The sequence below is a fragment of the Haematobia irritans genome, chromosome 4, assembly GCF_050003625.1.
Source record: "Haematobia irritans isolate KBUSLIRL chromosome 4, ASM5000362v1, whole genome shotgun sequence".
NCBI classification, from domain to species: domain Eukaryota; kingdom Metazoa; phylum Arthropoda; class Insecta; order Diptera; family Muscidae; genus Haematobia; species Haematobia irritans.
The window spans coordinates 185,043,287-185,064,881 of record NC_134400.1 but is presented as its reverse complement, the minus strand read 5'-3'; the positions used below and the strand labels follow the sequence as shown (position 1 = coordinate 185,064,881).

Here is a 21,595-nt window from a genome sequence, read left to right as displayed (position 1 = left end):
AAACCAATAAGAATTAAATTTGAGGGGAATTTGGAACTAACCTATGATTATATACACTGATAGAAATGTTAACTTAATATGAAAAACCTTACAACTGAAACAATTCGAAGAGATCCATGCCGCAATGTCAATCAAATGGCTACAAATCTTCAAATACCCCTCAAAGGATACAACATGCATGTACACAGAGAGTACAGATTGGTTGTGATAATCGAATTTATTGCCAACCTCCTTTTGGCAGTTACAACAACTATCTGCTGGCAGTTGTGATACCCGACAAATTCGGTCGACTCAATCGAATTATGGGAAATCCAACTAATACTATATATGGAGTTGGTTGTATTAGACAATGAAATTGGTCGTTGCTCCCTTCTTCATTTGGTTGTATTGCCCAACTTTACTAACACCTTAACCGAATTGAAAATAATGTTTTCCTCAAAATATTGTATTTTATTTATACTTTTAGATAATAGAAACGTACATAAAATCACTTTATACCTGAATACAATACATTGATAACAATTTTAAAAAATTTTCACCTTTAAAAGTATAGCCGCTAGTATGGATTGCAGAATTGATAGGGACTCTTAGTACCTTAGTAAATGGGGTCCGACCTGAGCACATAGTGGTATACCATAAAATGGACCAACATAGCCAGTCTAAAAACACTACAAATTAAGTCGAACAATTAGTTTGGAGTTTTAAAAAATAAATAAGAATCTACTCGCCATGGTCACTTCCTTTGGCAGACGCATTAAAGTCGTTAAATGGTTTAATATTTTGCCCTTTAAGGCAATAAAATTGTTCCACATCCAAAACTATATATGTAACTCGATTTGACTCGTGCCTTGGATATCCTGAAGCCTGCGCGAGTTGTTCGTAAAACCATTTGACAGCCAGTCCACCGAGGAGTCAAATAAACTTGGAAACGGCTGAAATTTTTTCCGTTTTCAGTGGTTTTTATCTTAAATTTAAAAAAACACGTTTTCCTTCAACATTGAATAATTGGTAATAACATTATTGACATTTAAAAAAACTTCCAAAGCAATTCGGCTGTGAGTATCAATTGAAAGTTCTGAATACTAAATTACAGTTATGAGGGGTTTATAAGGTTGGTTGTGCTTATCGAATTCGATCAAAATTTTTTCAAAAGAGAGACAGTTAGTTCAGACAACTATTTGACTTGTATTATAAACAAAAATCTATAATAATAAGCGCCAAATGGTAGAAGGAACAAAATAAGGGTTGTAAATAAAGTAAATATATTAACACAACTGTGATTTCATTGTTGCAGAATTGCAGAATTTTCATTACAGCAATCGATTTTCGACCAATAACTTCTCTGTGTGTATGTATTGAAAAATGAGCTCAGGGGTAAAGCCGAAGTAAAACAAGGATAGACGCAAAAGAGAATTCTGGTTTATGTGCCAGGCAACTGAATCTTTTGTTAGTTGTTAGTAATTCGTGAAGCATTAATGATACCTCTACAGAACTATGTTTATATTCCTCCCTACCAAGCTATGGGTTATCACTATCTAACAAACATTCTGTTTATATATGTATATATAAAACAAAACCAAACAAATAAAAAACTACTTCTTCCATGAAATCCAATTACTACAGACCAAATTTCGTCTAATTTTATTTCTGATTTCCTAGTCCCACCAAGGCTTTAGGATCAGTCACATAGTGATATTATTACGTTACCCATATGAGTATTGCGCAAACTTGCAACAACCTAAACAAAACAAATTATGTACGGAAAACCCCGACTGGTTTTAACATTCAATGATGCAGTCTAATGGCGTAAAAAGCAAGTCGATCATAGTTGCTGCCGTTGCACATGCAACAAAACTCCATCAGACTGCCATAGCAGCCAATAGGCAATGTTTAGACAATTTCATTGAAAATGCCTAAGCAAAAAACGATATACCATAAAATGCTACTACTGCTGACTATTGCAACTATTGTGCAATGTCAAACAACATCACTAGCACCATTCCTCTATGGCATCAATTGCCACATCCACATTGGCTATTGAATTCACATTGTTATTCTCAAAAGATAGGGAAAGTCTTAACCATAGATGGTAGAAGTTCTATATTGGGGGAAAACGTTGATATGTGCACACTGAAATAAATAACAAAAATATTGAAAAAAAAACATATATTTGATTGTGTTTAACCACAAATCAATTTAATTTTCATTAAATTATTGTATCTTTTTATTTAATTACTAATATTTTTAAATGCAATACTTAAAACTGTATAAATAGATAAATATGCATTTGAAAAGAATTTATTTAAATTAAATTCATTTCAGCTTTCGTTCACCTTAAATAAAATTCAAGTTAAATTCGAATTAAATTCAACTTAAATTCAAATGAGACTCAAATTAAAATTAATTAACTTAACACCCCATTAAAGCATAAACAAACAAGTAAGGAAAGTCTAAAGTCGGGCGGGGCCGACTACTATATATAACCTGCACCACTTTGTAGATATATATTTTCGATTCCATATCACATCCGTCAAATGTGTTGGGGGCTATATATAAAGGTTTGTCCCGAATACATGCATTTAAATATCACTCGATCTGGACAGAATTTGATAGACTTCTACAAAATCTATAGACTCAAAATTTAAGTCGGCTAATTCACTAGGGTGGAACACAATGTTAGTAAAAAACAAGTAAGTAAAGTCTAAAGTCGGGCGGGGCCGACTATATTATACCCTTCACCACTATGTACACAAACATTTGTGTTACCATCTCAACTACTTCAAATTTACTGATACAAATACTTTTAATGGAGACAACTTTTTGTCTCTAGAATTAAAATTTAAGTCGTATAACGCCCTGGGATAAAACACAATGTCAGTAAAAAACAAGTAAGAAAAGTCTAAAGTCGGGCGGGCCGACTATATTATACCCTGCACCACTTTGTAGATCTAAATTTTCGATACCATATCACATCCGTCAAATGTGTTGGATGCTATATATAAAGGTTTGTCCCAAATACATACATTTAAATATCACTCGATTTGGACAGAATTTGATAGACTTTTACAAAATCTATAGACTCAAAATTTAAGTTGGCTAATGCACTAGGGTGGAACACAATTTTAGTAAAAATATGGGAAACATTTAAATCTGAAGCAATTTTAAGGAAACTTCGCAAAAGTTTATTTATGATTTATCGCTCGATATATATGTATTAGAAGTTTAGGAAAATTAGAGTCATTTTTACAACTTTTCGACTAAGCAGTGGCTATTTAATAAGGAAAATGTTGGTATTTTGATCATTTTTGTCGAAATGAGAAAATCATATATATGGGAGCTGTATCTAAATCTGAACCGATTTCAATCAAATTTGGCACACATGACTATATTACTAATTGTACTCCTTGTGCAAAATGTCAACCAAATTGGGCCAAAACTCTGGCTTCTGGGGCCATATAAGTCCATATCGGGCGAAACATATATATGGAAGCTATATCTAAATCTGAACCGATTTCAATTAAATTTGGCACACATGACTATACTACCAATTGTACTCCTTGTGCAAAATTTCAAGCTAATCGGGATAAAACTCTGGCTTCTGGGTCCATATAAGTGCATATCGGGCGAAAGATATATATGGGAGCTATATCTAAATCTGAACCGATTTCAATAAAATTTGGGACACTTGACTGCACTACTAATTGTACTCCTAGTGCAAAATTTCAACCAAATTGGGGTAAAACTCTGGCTTCTGCGACCGTATTAGTCCATATCGGGCGAAAAATATATATGGAAGCTATATCTAAATCTGAACCGATTTCAATTAAATTTGGCACACATGACTATACTACCAATTGTACTCCTTGTGCAAAATTTCAAGCTAATCGGGATAAAACTCTGGCTTCTGGGGCCATATAAGTCCATATCGGGCGAAAAATATATATGGGAGCTATATCTAAATCTGAATCGATTTCAACCAAATTTGGCACGCATAGCTACAATGCTAAATCTACTCCGTGTGCAAAATTTCAACCAAATTGGGCCAAAACTCTGGCTTTTAGGACCATATTAGTCCATATCGGGCGAAAGATATATATGGGAGCTATATGTAAATCTGAACCGATTTCAATCAAATTTTGCACACTTGACTATACTACTAATTGTTCTGCTAGTGCAAAATTTCAATCAAATTCGGCCAAAAATCTGGCTTCTGGGTCCATATAAGTCCATATCGGGCGAAAGATATATATGGGAGCTATATCTATATCTGAACCGATTTCAATCAAATTTTGCACACTTGACTATACGACTAAGTGTTATGTTTGTACAAAATTTCAAGAAAATCGGTATACAACTCTGGCTGCTGGGTCCATATTAGTGCATATCGGGCGAAAGATATATATGGGAGCTATATCTAAATCTGAACCGATTTCTTCCAAAATGAATAGGGTTCTATTCTGACCCAAATTAGGAACATGTGCCAATTTTGAAGGCGATTGGACTTAAATTGCGACCTAGACTTTGATCACAAAAATGTGTTCACAGACAGACGGACGGACAGACGGACATGGTTATATCGACTCAGGGACCCACCCTGAGCATTATTGCCAAAGACACCATGTGTCTATCTCGTCTCCTTCTGTGGGTTACAAACATATGCACTAACTTATAATACCCTGTTCCACAGTGTGGCGCAGGGTATAAATATGGGAAAGATTTAAATCTGAAGCAATTTTAAGGAAACTTCGCAAAAGTTTATTTATGATTTATCGCTCGATATATATGTATTAGAAGTTTAGGAAAATTAAAGTCATTTTTACAACTTTTCGACTAAGCAGTGGCGATTTTACAAGGAAAATGTTTTTGTCGAAATAAGAAAAACATATATATGGGAGCTATATCTAAATCTGATCCGATTTCATCCAAATTTAATCTGATCCAAATTTGGCACGCATAACTAGAATGCTAATTCTACTCCCTGTGCAAAATTTCAACTAAATCGGAGCAAAAAATTGGCCTTTTTGCTCTTATGAGTGTAAATCGGGCGAAAGCTATATATGGGAGCTATATCTAAATCTGAACCGATTTCAACCAAATTTGGCACACATAGCTATAATGCTAATTCTACTCCCTGTGCGAAATTTCAATTAAATCGGAGTAAAAGATTGGCCACTGTGGTCATATGAGTGTAAATCGGGCGAACAATATATATGGGAGCTATATCTAAATCTGAACCGATTTCTTCCAAAATCAATAGAGATCTATTCTGAGCCAAAACACATACTTGTGCCAAATTTGAAGTCGATTGGACTAAAACTGCGACCTAGACTTTGATTACAAAAATGTGTTCACGGACAGACGGACATGGCTATATCGACTCAGGAGCCCACCCTGAGCATTTTTGCCAAAGACACCATGTGTCTATCTCGTCTCCTTCTGGGTGTTGCAAACATATGCAATACCCTGTTCCACAGTGTGGTGCAGGGTATAATAAAACAAAAAACTTTAAATGTGTACCTCTCTTTACGAATATTTTTAAAATTTAATAAATTGAATTTGAAAATAAAAATAACAAAATTCAATTTAAATTAAATTCAAATCAATATAATTTAAATTAAATTATTGTATCTCTTCTGTTAGATTTTAAATGTTTTTAAAATGTAATAAACAATAAGTATGCATTTAAAAAAATATTTAAGTAAAATTCAAATTAAATTCAAATTGAATTCAGATCAAACACAAATTAAATTTAGCTTAAAACAAAATTAATTTCCATTTCAATTTAAAAAATTAAGAATTAAATTCAAATATATACATATACACTGAAAAAACAGTGAACCCACCAGGAAGAAAACTTTTGATTAATTTTAGAAAATTTTGAATATTTTTAGAAATTTTTAACTAAACAGTATTACAAGCGCTGGCATCGCGCCGATATCACAAAAATATGTAAAAATTTTCGACAAATTCAAGAAAATTTATTAGACATAAATCATTTTTTTTTTTTAAATTTTTAAAGAAAATTTTGTAGTTTGAAGGAAAAAATTGGAGTTCAAAATTGCAAGAATGTCTTTAGTGACATACGAAGTTCATGATGGACGCTTTTGTAGTCAAATTTACAAATTTGAAGAAATAATGAACTATTTTATGACCAATACGAATTTAGTAAATTATTATGCTTAATTTGTGTATAATTTTTTGTCCGTCTTTTTAGTTCATTTAACTAACGTACGCAAAAATTTATTAGAGTAAATGAAATTTTCACCAAATATAATAAGTCCATGAACTAAAATATAGTTAAATTGGCTTTAGTGAAATAGTGAGTTCACTTTTGTTTTGAGTGTATACATAGTATGAAATTAAATTGAAATTAAATAAAATTCAAGTTAAATTCAAATTGAACTCAAATAAATTTAAATTTTGATTCATAATAAATTTAACTTAAAATCATATTAAATAAAATTCACGTTAAATTCTAATTAAATTTAACTTAACATCATATTATGTATATATGTATATCTTTCAATAAATTATTTTTTTTTTTTATAATTTAATAATTACATTTTAAGAGTTCAGTTGCATATTAAAACTTTTCAACTTAAACATAATTTTTTAAATTTCGTATAATTTTTGTAGCTAAATATCAAATGAAACGGGGAAAATAAATAAACGAAAAAAACCCGTGTTCCAGACAATAATGTCAAAAGAGTAAAAAAGTAACATCGTATTAAATTCCTATTAAATAAATAAATAAACATTAAAAATAAACATATTAATTAAAATAAAACTCAAGTTAAATTCGACTTGAATTCAAATTAAATTTAACTTAAAATCAAATCTAATTAAATTAAATTAAGTTAATGTTTTATTGCGTCTTTATCAAATCCCTACCTTTTCTCACAGGGTATAGAAGAAAATACATCAAACCAGAAATAAGTAGCTAAACATGTTACTAGCCAACATATAACCCAAAGAGCGCTTGCATCTTCTGCAGCACGCTTGTAAACTCGCCTTAGCCAAGCCATAATAACGAGCTACAAAAGACAACTTTTTTATACTGCTGCAGCAGCATATTATAATAATGCTTTCTGGTTTAAAAGAAAAACCTCTGCGATGGCAAGGAAAAACTCTTATGACGAAATAGCATCGAAAGTAAATTGCAATGTAGCAAGTGATTACGTTAGACCAACGAAGAATAAGGAGAAAAACGATAAAAGTATTTGAGTTTTCCATCTAGACTGGTTAAACCACATTTTACTTTTACGTTCATAGGCCCCCAAGCTTTTGATTCAAATACTCGTTTGCGGTTTAGTTGGTATGGTTGCATGGCTCCTATATGGCAATGGGAAACACAGCTAATATCAATTTCATGCTGCCGCTATAAAGTGGAACTTGTTGCAAACCACTTTTTTGCCTCTAGGGAGATGGTGTTTCGATTCGCATGGAGTGCTGTACTCAAAACACATTTAGGAACGTATATATGGACTATGTCACCAGAGCCATTGGTAAGGACTCCACCCACCTTATAGCCTGATTATTTCTTTGATTTTTGTTTTGCATAAACTATATAAATATTTTCGTTTTGTGAAAGAAAGACCTTTCCCCAAATGTCTCCCACATCATGAATTGAAAGTGAAAGCTTTTGTATTGTTTTTTTGTTTAGTGAGAAAAAAATTTAAATTCGGGACCGAAAGTAAGTAAGCAAATGCGCTTATTCACTTTATGGAAATGTCGAAATAGAAATAATAATAGAAATTAAATGTTGACAAAATTTTCTATAGAAATAACATTTTGACAAAATTTTCTATAGCAATAAAATTTTGACAAAAATTTCTAGAGAAATAAAATTTTGACAAAATTTTCTATAGAAATAAAATTTTGACAAAATTTTCTATAGAAATAAAATGTTGACAAAATTTTCTATAGAAATAAAATGTTGACAAAATTTTCTATAGAAATAAAATGTTGACAAAATTTTCTAGAGAAATAAAATGTTGACGAAGTTTTCTAGAGAAATAAAATTTTCTATAGAAATAAAATTTTGACAAAAGTTTTATGGAAATAAAGTTTTGAAATTTTTTTTTGTGGAAATAAAATGTTGACAAACATTTTTATAGAAATAAAATGTTGACAAAAAATTGTATAGAAATAAACAGTTGACAAAAATTTCTATAGAAATAAAATTTTGACAAGATTTTTATGGAATTAAAGTTTTGAAAAACCTTTTGTGTAAATAAAAGTTTGATAAAATTTTCTATAAAAATAAAGTTTTGACAAAATTTTCTGTAGAAATAAAATTTTGACAAAATTTTCTATAGAAATAAAATTTTGACAAAATTTACTATAGCAATAAAACTTAATATAGAAATAAAATTTTGACAAAATTTTTATGGAAATAAAGTTTTGAGAAAATTCTATAGAAATAAAATTTTGACAAAATTTTCTATAGAAATAAAAGTTTGACAAAATTTGTCTGGAAATAAAGTTTTGAAAAAAATTTTGTGCAAATGAAATTTTGATAAAATTTGCTATAAAACTAAAATGTTTACAAAATTTTCTATAGAAATAAAATTTTGACAAAAATTTCTATAGAAATAAAATTTTGACAAAATTTTCTATAGAAATAAAATTTTGACAAAATTTTCTATAGAAATAAAATTTTGACAAAATTTTCTACAGAAATTAAATTTTGACAAAATTTTCTATACAAATAAAATGTTGACAAAATTTTCTATGGAAATAAAATTTTGACAAAATTTTCTATAGAAATAAAATTTTGACAAAATTTTCTATAGAAATTAAATTTTGACAAAATTTTCTATAGAAATTAAATTTTGACAAAATTTTCTATAGAAATTAAATTTTGACAAAATTTTCTATACAAATAAAATGTTCACAAAATTTTCTATGGACATAAAATGTTGACAAAATTTTCTATAAAAATAAAATTTTGACAAAATTTTCTGTAGAAATAAAATTTTGATTAAACTTTCTATAGAATTAAAATTTTGACAACATTTTCTATAGAAATAAAATGTTGACAAAATTTTCTATAGATATAAAATTTTCTATAGAAATAAAATGTTGACAAAATTTTCTATAGAAATAAAGTTTTGACAAAATTTTTTATGCAAATAAAATGTTGACAAAATTTTTTATACAAATAAAATTTTGACAAAAATTTTTATACAAATAAAATGTTGACAAAATTTTCTATAGAAATAAAATGTTAACAAAATTTTCTATAGAAATAAAATGTTAACAAAATTTTCTATAGAAATAAAATGTTGACAAAATTTTCTATAGAAATAAAATATTGACAAAATTTTCTATAGAAATAAAATTTTGACAAAATTTTTCTATAGTAATAAAATTTTTACGAAATTTTCTAAGAAATAAATTTTTGACGAAATTTTCTATAGAAATAAATTTTTGACAAAATTTTCTATAGAAATAAAATGTTGACAAAATTTTCTATAGATATAAAATTTTGACAAAATTTTCTATAAAAATAAAATGTTGACAAAATTTTCTATAGAAATAAAATGTTGACAAAATTTTCTATAGAAATAAAATGTTGACAAAATTTTCTATAGAAATAAAATGTTGACAAAATTTTCGATACAAATAAAATGTTGACAAATTTGTCTATAGAAATTAAATTTTGACAAAATTTTCTATACAAGTCAAATGTTGAAAAATGTTCCATAAAAATAAAATTTTGACAAAATTTTCTGTAGAAATAAAATTTTGACAAAATTTTCTATAGACATAAAATGTTGACAAAATTTTCTATAGAAATAACATGTTGACAAAATTTTCTAGAGAAATAAAATTTTGACAAAAGTTTTATGGAAATAAAGTTTTGAAAAAGCTTTCGTGGAAATAAAATTTTGAAATAAAATTCAAAATTTTATGTAGAAATAAAATTTTGACAAAATTTTCTATAGAAATAAATTTTTGACAAAATTTAATATAGAAATAAAACTTTCTATACAAATAACATTTTGACAAAATTTTCTATAGAAATAACATTTTGACAAAATTTTCTATAGAAATAAAATTTTGACAAAATTTACTATAGAAATAAAATTTTATCTAATTATACAATTATTATTCGAGCCTTATGGACAGATATAGATTAAGGAACATGGTTAATAGAGCCATTGAAAAGAAAACGCCAGATACAAATCTATACACGCCTGGACTGTACATGTTTCGGTTCGGGCGAATGAACCTTTCCACAGCCTTTAGTATAGATCTGGCTGGGAGAGATAACTCAATTTTGGGCCCTTTATGCTAACTCCTTATGGAGAAAACATTTGCCTGTTTCGGTATCAGGCTAACATGTAATATAAGAAATAAAATTTTGACAAAATTTTCATGGAAATAAAGTTTTAATTTTTTTTTTTGTGGAAATAAAATTTTGATAAAATCTTCTATAGAAATAAAATTTTGACAAAATTTTCTATAGAAATACAATTTTTACAAAATTTTCTATAGAAATAAAATTTTGACGAAATTTTCTATAGAAATAAAATTTTGACGAAATTTTCTATTGAAATAAAATTTTAACAAAATTTTCTATAGAAATAAAATTTTGACAAATTTTTCTATAGAAATAAATTTTTGACAAAATTTTCTATAGAAATAAAATTTTGACAAAATTTCTATAGAAGTAAAATTTTGACAAAATTTTCTATAGAAATAAAATTTTGACAAAATTTCTATAGAAGTAAAATTTTGACAAATTTGTCTATAGAAATGAAATTTTGACAAAATTTTCTATACAAGTGAAATGTTGACAAAATTTTCTGTAGAAATAAAATTTTGACAAAATTTTCTATAGAAATAAAGTGTTGACAAAATTTTCTATAGGAATAAAATGTTGACAAAATTTTCTATAGAAATAAAATTTTGACAAAATTTTCTATAGTAATAAAATGTTGACAAAATTTTCTATAGGAATTTTCTATAGAAATAAAATTTTGATAAAATTTACTATAGAAATAAAATTTTATCTAATTATACAATTATTATTCGAGCCTTATGGAACATGGTTAGATTAAGGAACATGGTTAATAGAGCCATTGAAAAGAAAACGCCAGATACAAATCTATACACGCCTGGACTGTACATGTTTCGGTTCGGGCGAATGAACCTTTCCACAGCCTTTAGTATAGATCTGGCTGGGAGAGATAACTCAATTTTGGGCCCTTTATGCTAACTCCTTATGGAGAAAACATTTGCCTGTTTCGGTATCAGGCTAACATGTAATATAAGAAATAAAATTTTGACAAAATTTTCATGGAAATAAACTTTAGATTTTTTTTGTGGAAATAAAATTTTGATAAAATCTTCTATAGAAATAAAATTTTGACAAAATTTTCTATAGAAATACAATTTTTACAAAATTTTCTATAGAAATAAAATTTTGACGAAATTTTCTATAGAAATAAAATTTTGACGAAATTTTCTATTGAAATAAAATTTTAACAAAATTTTCTATAGAAATAAAATTTTGACAAATTTTTCTATAGAAATAAATTTTTGACAAAATTTTCTATAGAAATAAAATTTTGACAAAATTTCTATAGAAGTAAAATTTTGACAAAATTTTCTATAGAAATAAAATTTTGACAAAATTTCTATAGAAGTAAAATTTTGACAAATTTGTCTATAGAAATGAAATTTTGACAAAATTTTCTATACAAGTGAAATGTTGACAAAATTTTCTGTAGAAATAAAATTTTGACAAAATTTTCTATAGAAATAAAGTGTTGACAAAATTTTCTATAGGAATAAAATGTTGACAAAATTTTCTATAGAAATAAAATTTTGACAAAATTTTCTATAGTAATAAAATGTTGACAAAATTTTCTATAGAAATAAAATGTTGACAAAATTTTCTAGAGAAATAAAATGTTGACAAAATTTTCTATAGAAATAAAATGCTGACAAAATTTTCTATTGAAATAAAATTTTGCCAAAATTTTCTATAGAAATAAAATTTTGACAAAATTTACTATAGAAATAAAACTTTCTATAGAAATAAAATTTTGACAAAATTTTCTATAGAAATAAAATTTTGACAAAATTTACTATAGAAATAAAACTTTCTATAGAAATAAAATTTGACAAAATTTTCATGGAAATAAAGTTTTGATTTTTTTTTTGTGGAAATAAAATTTTGATAAAATCTTCTATAGAAATAAAATTTTGACAAAATTTTCTATAGAAATAAAATTTTGGTAAAACTTTCTATTGAATTAAAATTTTGACAAAATTTTCTATAGAAATAAAATTTTGACAAAATTTTTATTGAAATAAAGTTTTGAAAAAAAATTTTGTGGAAATGAAATTTTGATAAAGTTTGCATTAAAAATAAAATTTTGACAAAATTTTCTGTAGAAATAAAATTTGTTATAAAAATTTTCTATAGAAATAAAATTTTGACAAAATTTTCTATAGAAACTTAAAATCATTTATGTCGTCAAATTAAAATCTTTTATAATACATGGCCGGAAAATGGGATAGTGGTCGAACTTACATTTTTATTAATTAGATTTTCATGTAGTGAACTAAAATCAACCAAAAAAGTCATGTGATTACCATTTCAAAATTTGTATTTAACAAAATTTCTAGAAAAATTATTTGGGAAAAGTTTGGTAAAATCTTAATATTCTATGAAAATGCTAAACATTCTCAATCAACCGAATACCCTCAGTTCGCATAGACTTCGACAACACTGGCCTGCCGTAAAAATAATCGCACTATAAAAAAAAAAATAAACAAAACACCAAAATTGCCGGGGTGATTGTGTTCGTGCTCTGTGGTTTCTATTTGCTGCAGCAACAGCGGGGTGAAGAAAAAATAATAACGAAAGAAACAACGTGCCGCCACCGACGAATTTATCACTTAATTGGTGTTTTGTCATTGTTTAAGTGATTGTGACCTTCACATTGAAATTTTTTTTGACAAAATATTTCATATTTGGTTATACGATGATGATGATGATGACGATCGTCATTATCATCATCACAGGCCTTTATAATGATGACGATGACAAATGTTCAGCGACTCACACATACACATACAGTTGTTCGCACTCAGCAAAAATTTAACACATCGCTGCAAAAAAGCGGACAGTAGCACCGAGTTAAACCCAGCCACTACACACACGGACCCATGAATCTACTTCGTCTCACTTCATATTACATTTTAATTTAATTGTTTACTATTGTTATAATTTGCTATAATTGAGCAGAAGCAAAAAAAAAACAGCAAACAAGCATCAACAACAAAATAACACTGATATAAAATATGACAATGTTTTTTGTTGATAAATAAATAAAATACATTTTATTTAAAATGTATAATTTGTTTGTGTTCACTGTTATTGTTGGTCATAATTGTCAACGTGATGATTATCCAGCATTTTGCCACCCAATAGAATAACAGTGGAAGATTTTTATTTAGTACAAAATAAACTTTAAAGTTCTTACATATTAATATTAATAAATATTTTTTTATTTTAATTAAAGTAAAAGTAGATTGAATGAAGTTTTTTTTTAAATTAATTAGTTTTGAATTGAATCTAATTGAAAATAGATTAGTATAAATTAAAGTTAATATGAAATACATTTTAATCACGACGTTAATTAAAACTTTTTTCTTTTTAATAAATTAATTTTATTAAATAACATAGATTTAAACTAAATATTTAATTTAGTTTGATTAATTACGTTTCATTTTTTCTTTAGGTATAAATATAAATTAATTTAAAATGTTAATATAAAATAATATTAATATTAAATTAAATAATTTATAAAGTTAATATAAAATAAACTTTAAAGTTCTTACAAATTAATATTAATAAAAATTATTTTTTTTGTTTTATTTAAAGTAAAAGTAGATTGAATTAAGTTTTGTTTTTTAAATTAATTAGTTTAATTAAAATAGATTACTACAAATTAAAGTTAATTTGAAATACATTTTAATCACGAAGTTAAATAATACTTTTTCCTTTTTAATAAATTTATTTTATTTATTATGAAATTTTTTAATTAATTAGTTTAATTAATTGGAAATAGATCAGTATAAATGAAAGTTAATATGAAACAATTTTTAATCACGATGTTAATTAATACTTTTCTCTTGTTGATTGATTGGAAATAAATTAAAGAAACTATTAATACAAATTAAAATTTATAAAAAAAAAATTAATGCTAGCTGGTGAATTCTAAAAAAATAAAGGGTACACAAAATCAATTAAATCGAATTGAGTTGAAATAAATTTGCTTAATAAAATTAAAAATATATTATAATAAGTTCAAATAAATGAATACTATTATTTTAATTAAATAACATTGAATTTAATTAAGTGTTTTTTTTAATCAATTGGAAATAAATTAATGTGATGATAATGTGAATTTGTGGTATATTTTTTATACCCTCCACCATAGGATGGGGGGGTATATTAACTTTGTCATTCCGTTTGTAACACATCGAAATATTGCTCTAAGACCCCATAAAGTATATATATTCTGGGTCGTGGTGAAATTCGGAGTCGATCTGAGCATGTCCGTCCGTCCGTCTGTTGAAATCACGCTAACTTCCGAACGAAACAAGCTATCGACTTGAAACTTGGCACAAGTAGTTGTTATTGATGTAGGTCGGATGATATTGCAAATGGGCCATATCGGTCCACTTTTACGTATAGCCCCCATGTAAACGGACCCCCAAATTTGGCTTGCGAGGCCTCTAAGAGAAGCAAATTTCATCCGATCCGGCTGAAATTTGGTACATGGTGTTAAGATATGGTCTCTAACAACCATGCAAAAATTGGTTCACATCGGTCCATAATTATATATAGCCCCCATATAAACCGATCCCTCGATTTGGCTTGCGGAGCCTCTAAGAGAAGCAAATTTCATCCGATCCGGCTGAAATTTGGCACATGGTGTTAGTATATGGTCTCTAACAACCATGCAAAATTGGTTCACATCGGTCCATAATTATATATAGCCCCCATATAAACCCCCACTTTTACGTATAGCCCCCATGTAAACGGACCCCCAAATTTGGCTTGCGAGGCCTCTAAGAGAAGCAAATTTCATCCGATCCGGCTGAAATTTGGTACATGGTGTTAGTATATGGTCTCTAACAACCATGCAAAAATTGGTCCACATCGGTCCATAATTATATATAGCCCCTATATAAACCGATCCCCCGATTTGGCTTGCAGAGCTCCTAAGAGAAACAAATTTAATCCGATCCTGCTGAAATTTGGTACATGATGTTAGTATATGGTCTCTAATGACCATGCAAAAATTGGTCCATATCGGTCCATAATTATATATAGCCCCCATATAAACTGATCACCAGATTTGGCCTCCGGAGCTTCTTGGAAGACCGAAATTTATCTGATTCAGTTGAAATTTGGTACGTGATGTTAATATATGGCCTCAAACACCCATGCAAAAATTGGTCGATATCGGTCCATAATTATATATAGGCCCCATATAAACCGATCCCCAGATTTGACCTCCGGAGCACCTTGGAAGAGCAAAATTCTTTCCATTCGGTTGAAATTTGGTACGTGATGTTAGTATATGGTATTCAACAACCATGCAGGAATTGGTTCCTATCAGTCCATAATTATATATAGCTCCAATATAAACCGATCGCCAGATTTGACCTCCGGTACCTTTTGGAGAAGCAAAATTCATCCGATCTCGTTGAAATTTGGTACGTGGTTGTAGTATATGATATTTAACAACCATGGCAAAAGTGGTCCATATCAGTCCATAATCATTTATAGCCCACATATAAACCGATCCCGAGATTTGGTTTTGGAACCTCTTGGAGGAGCAAATTTCATCCGATTGAGTTTAAATTTGTGGATGACACTCTTGCGTAGAAGTTTCTACGCAATCCGTGGTGGAGGGTACATAAGTTTCGGCCTGGCCGAACTTACGGCCGTTATATACTTGTTAATCTTGTTTTTAAAGGGCTTTTATGTTATTTTATCACCCAATATTTATCAAGCATTGAAATAAGAAGGATTCCATAAAAAAATCCGTGAAAACTTTTCCCGTCTGTGAGAGGAAATGTAGTTCATAGAACATGAAATTTTTCCCCGCAAGTCTTTCATGTTCTATTTTAGGCTGTGACCATGTTCTTTTAACTGGAAGAAAACCATTTTGGAAGAATTCCATAACATTTTAGATCGTGACCATTGTCTTTTGATTCAAACAAAATTACAATAACATTTTAGATGAGAACAATTTTATTTTTCTTAGAACCATGTTCACTGAACCAACATGGTTGCAGGTGAAAATGTTATATGGTCGCCGCAAAAATAGCTCCTATCATATTATTTTGCTCTTCGCATATGATTGTGGCAATCATGTTTCTTTTCTGCGTGTACGGAAGGCATTCGTAATTGATTGATGACATCTAGATTGCTCTCAAAAGAAAGTAGTACCACACATAAAAACATCTTTAGTAAAAAGGCAAATCTCGGCAAGCATTTCGGAAAATTAACCAATTTCGCCGCTGGGCCAATCACTAACTAACAAACACATACACACATACATACAATAATACACCGTCACCCAATGCAAAAGAACTTTGCAAATCAATGAACCCCTCGATCAAACAAAAATATCGCAAAACGATAGAAATTCAAGGTTACTTTTCTAAAAGTGAAATTCACTTTCACTATCAGCAACACTAATAGACCTGGGGGTTTGATGAGTATTGTGTTGTGTGCATTAGCAATAAATATGCATAGGTGAGTACGTTGTTTAGTACACCTCTCCACTCAATTTCCCTTAGCCCATCTACAAATACAAAAACAATAGCAACAAAATGCAAATAAATTTATGATAAGAAAATTTATTGACAAATATCTAGTAATAATTCACTATGTCGGTTATGCATTCACTTTATAAAAAATATATATATATATTATTTAATATTTCCCTTTTGCAATTTAGTAAATTATGGGTAAATTTTCTCTATTAAACATAAAGAGCGAGGCTCTGAGGAAGACCAAAATGTGCAAGTGAGAGTATATGAAGAGATTAATATTATTATGAGATGATAAAAAAATTATCTCCTTCAGGAGAAAGACCTAAAAGGGAGAATAGATTTCAGCCAATTTTTCATATCCGATATCTATTTTCTATTTTAAAGCTATTTGATGTAATATAACAAATTCGAATCCTTTTAATTGATTCCAATTTGAAATACTCTACCGTTGTTGTTCATACTTGATGCACTTAATACGATTTTCCAGCAATTGAATTTAACATCAGTTGTTGTTGTTGTTGACTTTTGGTCGCCAACTTTATTATGTTCCATTTATGCGTGTCAATCAAGCAAATGTGGGGGGGGGGGTGGATAATGCAATGCGAATTGTCTTTGTAGAACGGCAACACTGTCTTACCGGCTACACTGATAAGCAACTTTGCATTGTTTAACTTTGTTGATGAGATGTAGGAGAATGTATTTGGTTTTCGGCAGTCAGTTATAGTTGACGAGCTATATTCACAACACTTACCCACTTCTCCCGAAAGTATTTACAGTATTTACATATAGATTTCAGAAAGAGATCGAGCCATCCTTTATCTGTTACCGGCCACTATGTATTCAAGATTTCTGTAGTTGGTTGACCATATACAATTCAAAGTACATAAGTAACGGTCGTTCATCCCATTTCGTAACTGAAAAATTGGATATTGGAAAAATTCTTTGGAATGGTAAGAATTTAAAATCTTGTTGATAATTCCTATATAATATGTAGATATTTTGTTATCACTGTATCTTATGACTTTGCAAATTTACACAGTCACGTGTATATGCACATATATTTGCTGACATATAGACTCTCTTTAATGAAAGGGAAACTTATCAATTGTCTATTTGTGAAATTGTGGCGTTTATTAATGATGTACATACATATATACATTGCTTATTAAAAATATCACAAGCTATGGGGTTAATTATACACTACCCTAACAGAACCCTGTACCTGATAGAAGGCGAGTATAAAATATTATACAAAAACACAATTACAGGCAATTATTGTTTATAAGAAACAAATTTCTTATAATCATCTATTGGATATTGGAAAATTGTTATGTATAAATTCGATTTTAGAATATAAAGTTATGTAGTATAAAAATTCCTCATACACATCTGGATCCATTTCTCGAAAACAAAAACTATAGAAGAGAAAGATTGAACCAAAGATTATAGATTTGAGGAAGATAGGAAATTGGCTTGCGTCATACCAAATGTTGCATTTACCAGATTAGTTCAATACATGTTTGTAATGTTTTAGTTGTTTTTCGTTTCTATTTTTTAAATGAAAAATTTAATTTTCTTAATGAAACAATGTTAAATTTTAGGCAAAACAAGTATATACGGCCGTAAGTTCGGCCAGGCCGAATCTTATGTACCATCCACCATGGATTGCGTAGAAGCTTCTACTACAGACTGTCATCCACAATCGAATTAATTGGGTTGCGGTATCACTTGCCGATGGCAAGGTAAAAAAACTTCGTACCACCGTCTTCTCAAAAAAAGGCCGATTAAATACGTATTTAATTCAGTTTGACAAAATTTTCTGTAGAAATAAAATTTTGACAAAATTTTCTATACACCCTCAAAAAAAATCGCTTCTCTAACATATGTTCCAAACATATTTTGCAGGAAGCACATATATTATTGGATACCGCCGAAACATTAATATGTTTGTTTTATGTGAGCATATTATATTTTTGGAAGCATTTTGAGTCCAAAAATAGCCAAATTTTTTGCCTTATTATAAAACAGTTTTCCGAAACAACATACACACAAAAAATTTTTCCAATTAAAATTTTAATAGAGTTTTAAAAAATATTCAATTAAAAATTTAATTGATTCAACAAATTTTTTAATTGAAACAAAAATCAATCATAAAAATAATAGTATCAATTAATTTTTTAATTGGATCAATTAACTTTTTAATTGACCTTCAATTAATTTTTTAATTGATACTATCATTTCTGTGATTGAAGATATTTCAATTAAAAATTAATTGGATCAATTAATTTCGTGATTGAATCAGAAAAAAAATTTTTGTGTGTACAACCGGTTTCACAGAAATTGCTCTCATTTCATTCTCTCGCTTTGTTATGTTGATATCTTTTTATTCAACCCTCCCGGTTTCTATCTCTATTTCTTTCTCTATACTAACTCTCTCTCTCTCTCTGTCGCTCTCTGAATAAAGTATCACAACATATATATGTTTTGTTACGTGAGGAATAATCAAGACTAGCTTCCCTTTTATTCCAACTCTGCAAGAATGCCCCACTCTATCTCTTGCACAATATCATTGGGAGAGAGAAAAAAAAAGAAAAGAAACAAGTTTTTAGTCAGTGGGTGTTATTGGTATATATAATACTTGTGATATGTTACTAACATCAAAACTAAGAAAATAAGAATTCACCAAAAAGAAGAATTACAACACAAAATAATAAGACGAAATGTAAGGCAAAAACAAAAACTAAAAAAAAAACCAAAACAAAAAAAAAATATAAATCAAAACAAATACGTGGAGAAGAAGAAAATATGCAAGAATTGTATAACAAAATAAAAAGAATGAATGTGTAGAGTTATCAACAAAGAAGCGAAGAATAGGCGATCTGCAAAATGTAATGAGGAATTTAAACAAAAACAAAGAACCAAAACAGTGAAAAGAAAAAGACGTAAATTCGAAGTCAATACAGAATAATTGATCAAAACAAACTACTGATAAAAGTACAGATGCTGCTGATGGTGAACAGGTGACACTGTTATCGACACAGAATACAGAATTATCAGACTCGCATCCATTCTCACATTGTATTGAAAAAAAAAAAAATAAATAAATAATTAAAAGAAAAATAATAAAAAAAAACAAAAATAAAAAAAAAAATCTATATAAACAGAAATTCAAAATCTCAGGGGTAACCTGTAAACTTAATCCACTATGAATTGGAAATTGTATGTATTTTTAGGCTAAATTTAATTAATGAATTAAAAAAAAAAAACACAAAAAAAGAAAAATAATAAATTTTTGAATGAAATAAAAAAAAAAGAAAAAAAAAATCAAATTGTACAAGTATATAGTCTTAGCATTTAGTAAATTAGGATTAAGAATGTATCTAGATAAGGATAATGTGTTTTAATAAATTTTGGTTAAATTTTGAAATAATTCTTTGGTTTTATGTCGTCATTGAGATAATCATAATGGAGTAGAGCTTTGTTTTTTTTAAGGTGTTGTTTTCAACGTAGGTATGGGATAATTGATTGGAAAAGAACAGATGGACTGTTTGGACTCGGACAATTAGGCGGACAGATTCGATAACGTAGACGGACAGGCTAGATGGACTCTCTTAACTAAACGGACGGTGAGTTTATTTAACGAAGGGTTTTTCTGAGTTATTATTTGAGCCAACGGAAAAACATAGGCTACAGGCTTGTTTGGCAGTAGATGGGGTGGGAGGCTCTGACAACGGACGGGACAAAAGACCTGTAATTGTGTGATTGTGGTTACACCTATTGTAGAGGTTTCTTTTTTTTATGTCTTCTGGACACGAAGAATTATGTAAGTGGCTTCAAATGGTATGATGAGCGGTGCAAGGTACCCATTCCCCAAGCTGACGAGCTAGCAGATATGCCACCGTGTCCAAAATACTCCCTCATCATATTCAATCTGAATTAGAACCATTACAGTTTACTCGAAATTTGTAAATTTATATATGTTTACATTCACACATATTATTTTTATGAAACATTCATGCCCAAACATAATATATTCTAACATATTAACATATGTGTCCCAAACATTTTGTGTTAGTTTAGGAACATTACATGTTTGCACTTAAATATATTGTGTTTAAAAATTGTGCCCGAAACACATTTTGTTTATATCGGAACATATGAAAAACATATTTTTCTAACAGTGTAGAAATAAAATTTTAACAAAATTTTCTATATCAATAAAATTTTGACAAAATTTTCTATAGAAATAACATTTTGACAAAATTTTCTATAGAAATAAAATTTTGACAAAATTTTCTATAGAAATAAAATTTTGACAAAATTTTCTATAGAAATAAATATTTGAAAAATTTTCTATAGAAATAACATTTTGACAAAATTTTCTATAGAAATAAAATGTTGAAAAATTTTCTATAGAAACAAAATTTTGACCAAATTTTGTGTAGAAATAAAATTTTGACAAAATTTTCTATAGAAATAAAATTTTGACAAAGTTTTCTGTAAAAATAAAATTTTGACAAAATTTTCTATAGAAATAAAATTTTGACAAAATTTTCTATAGAAATAAAATTTTGACAAAATTTTCTATAGAAATAAAATTTTGACAAAATTTTCTATAAAAACAAAATTTTGACCAAATTTTGTGTAGAAATAAAATTTTGACAAAATTTTCTATAGAAATAAAATTTTGACAAAGTTTTCTGTAAAAATAAAATTTTGACAAAATTTTCTATAGAAATAAAATTTTGACAAAATTTTCTATAGAAATAAAATTTTG

At 28.2% G+C, this 21,595-nt stretch overlaps 1 protein-coding gene across 2 annotated transcripts in view; it reads left to right on the top strand.

Moving 5' to 3' along the window:
• The window catches only part of Oatp74D (Organic anion transporting polypeptide 74D), a 111,074-nt gene that overhangs the window by 72,063 nt on the left and 17,416 nt on the right, over positions 1-21,595 (top strand). The window contains exon 1 of one of the 2 annotated variants that reach the window (XM_075304607.1): positions 17,557-17,768. The exons of the other annotated variant lie outside the window; for it this stretch is intronic. The gene's annotated coding sequence lies outside the window, so the exon portion shown is untranslated. Of the gene's footprint in view, positions 1-17,556; positions 17,769-21,595 lie in introns of those variants that run through there. 2 annotated transcript variants of the gene reach the window in all.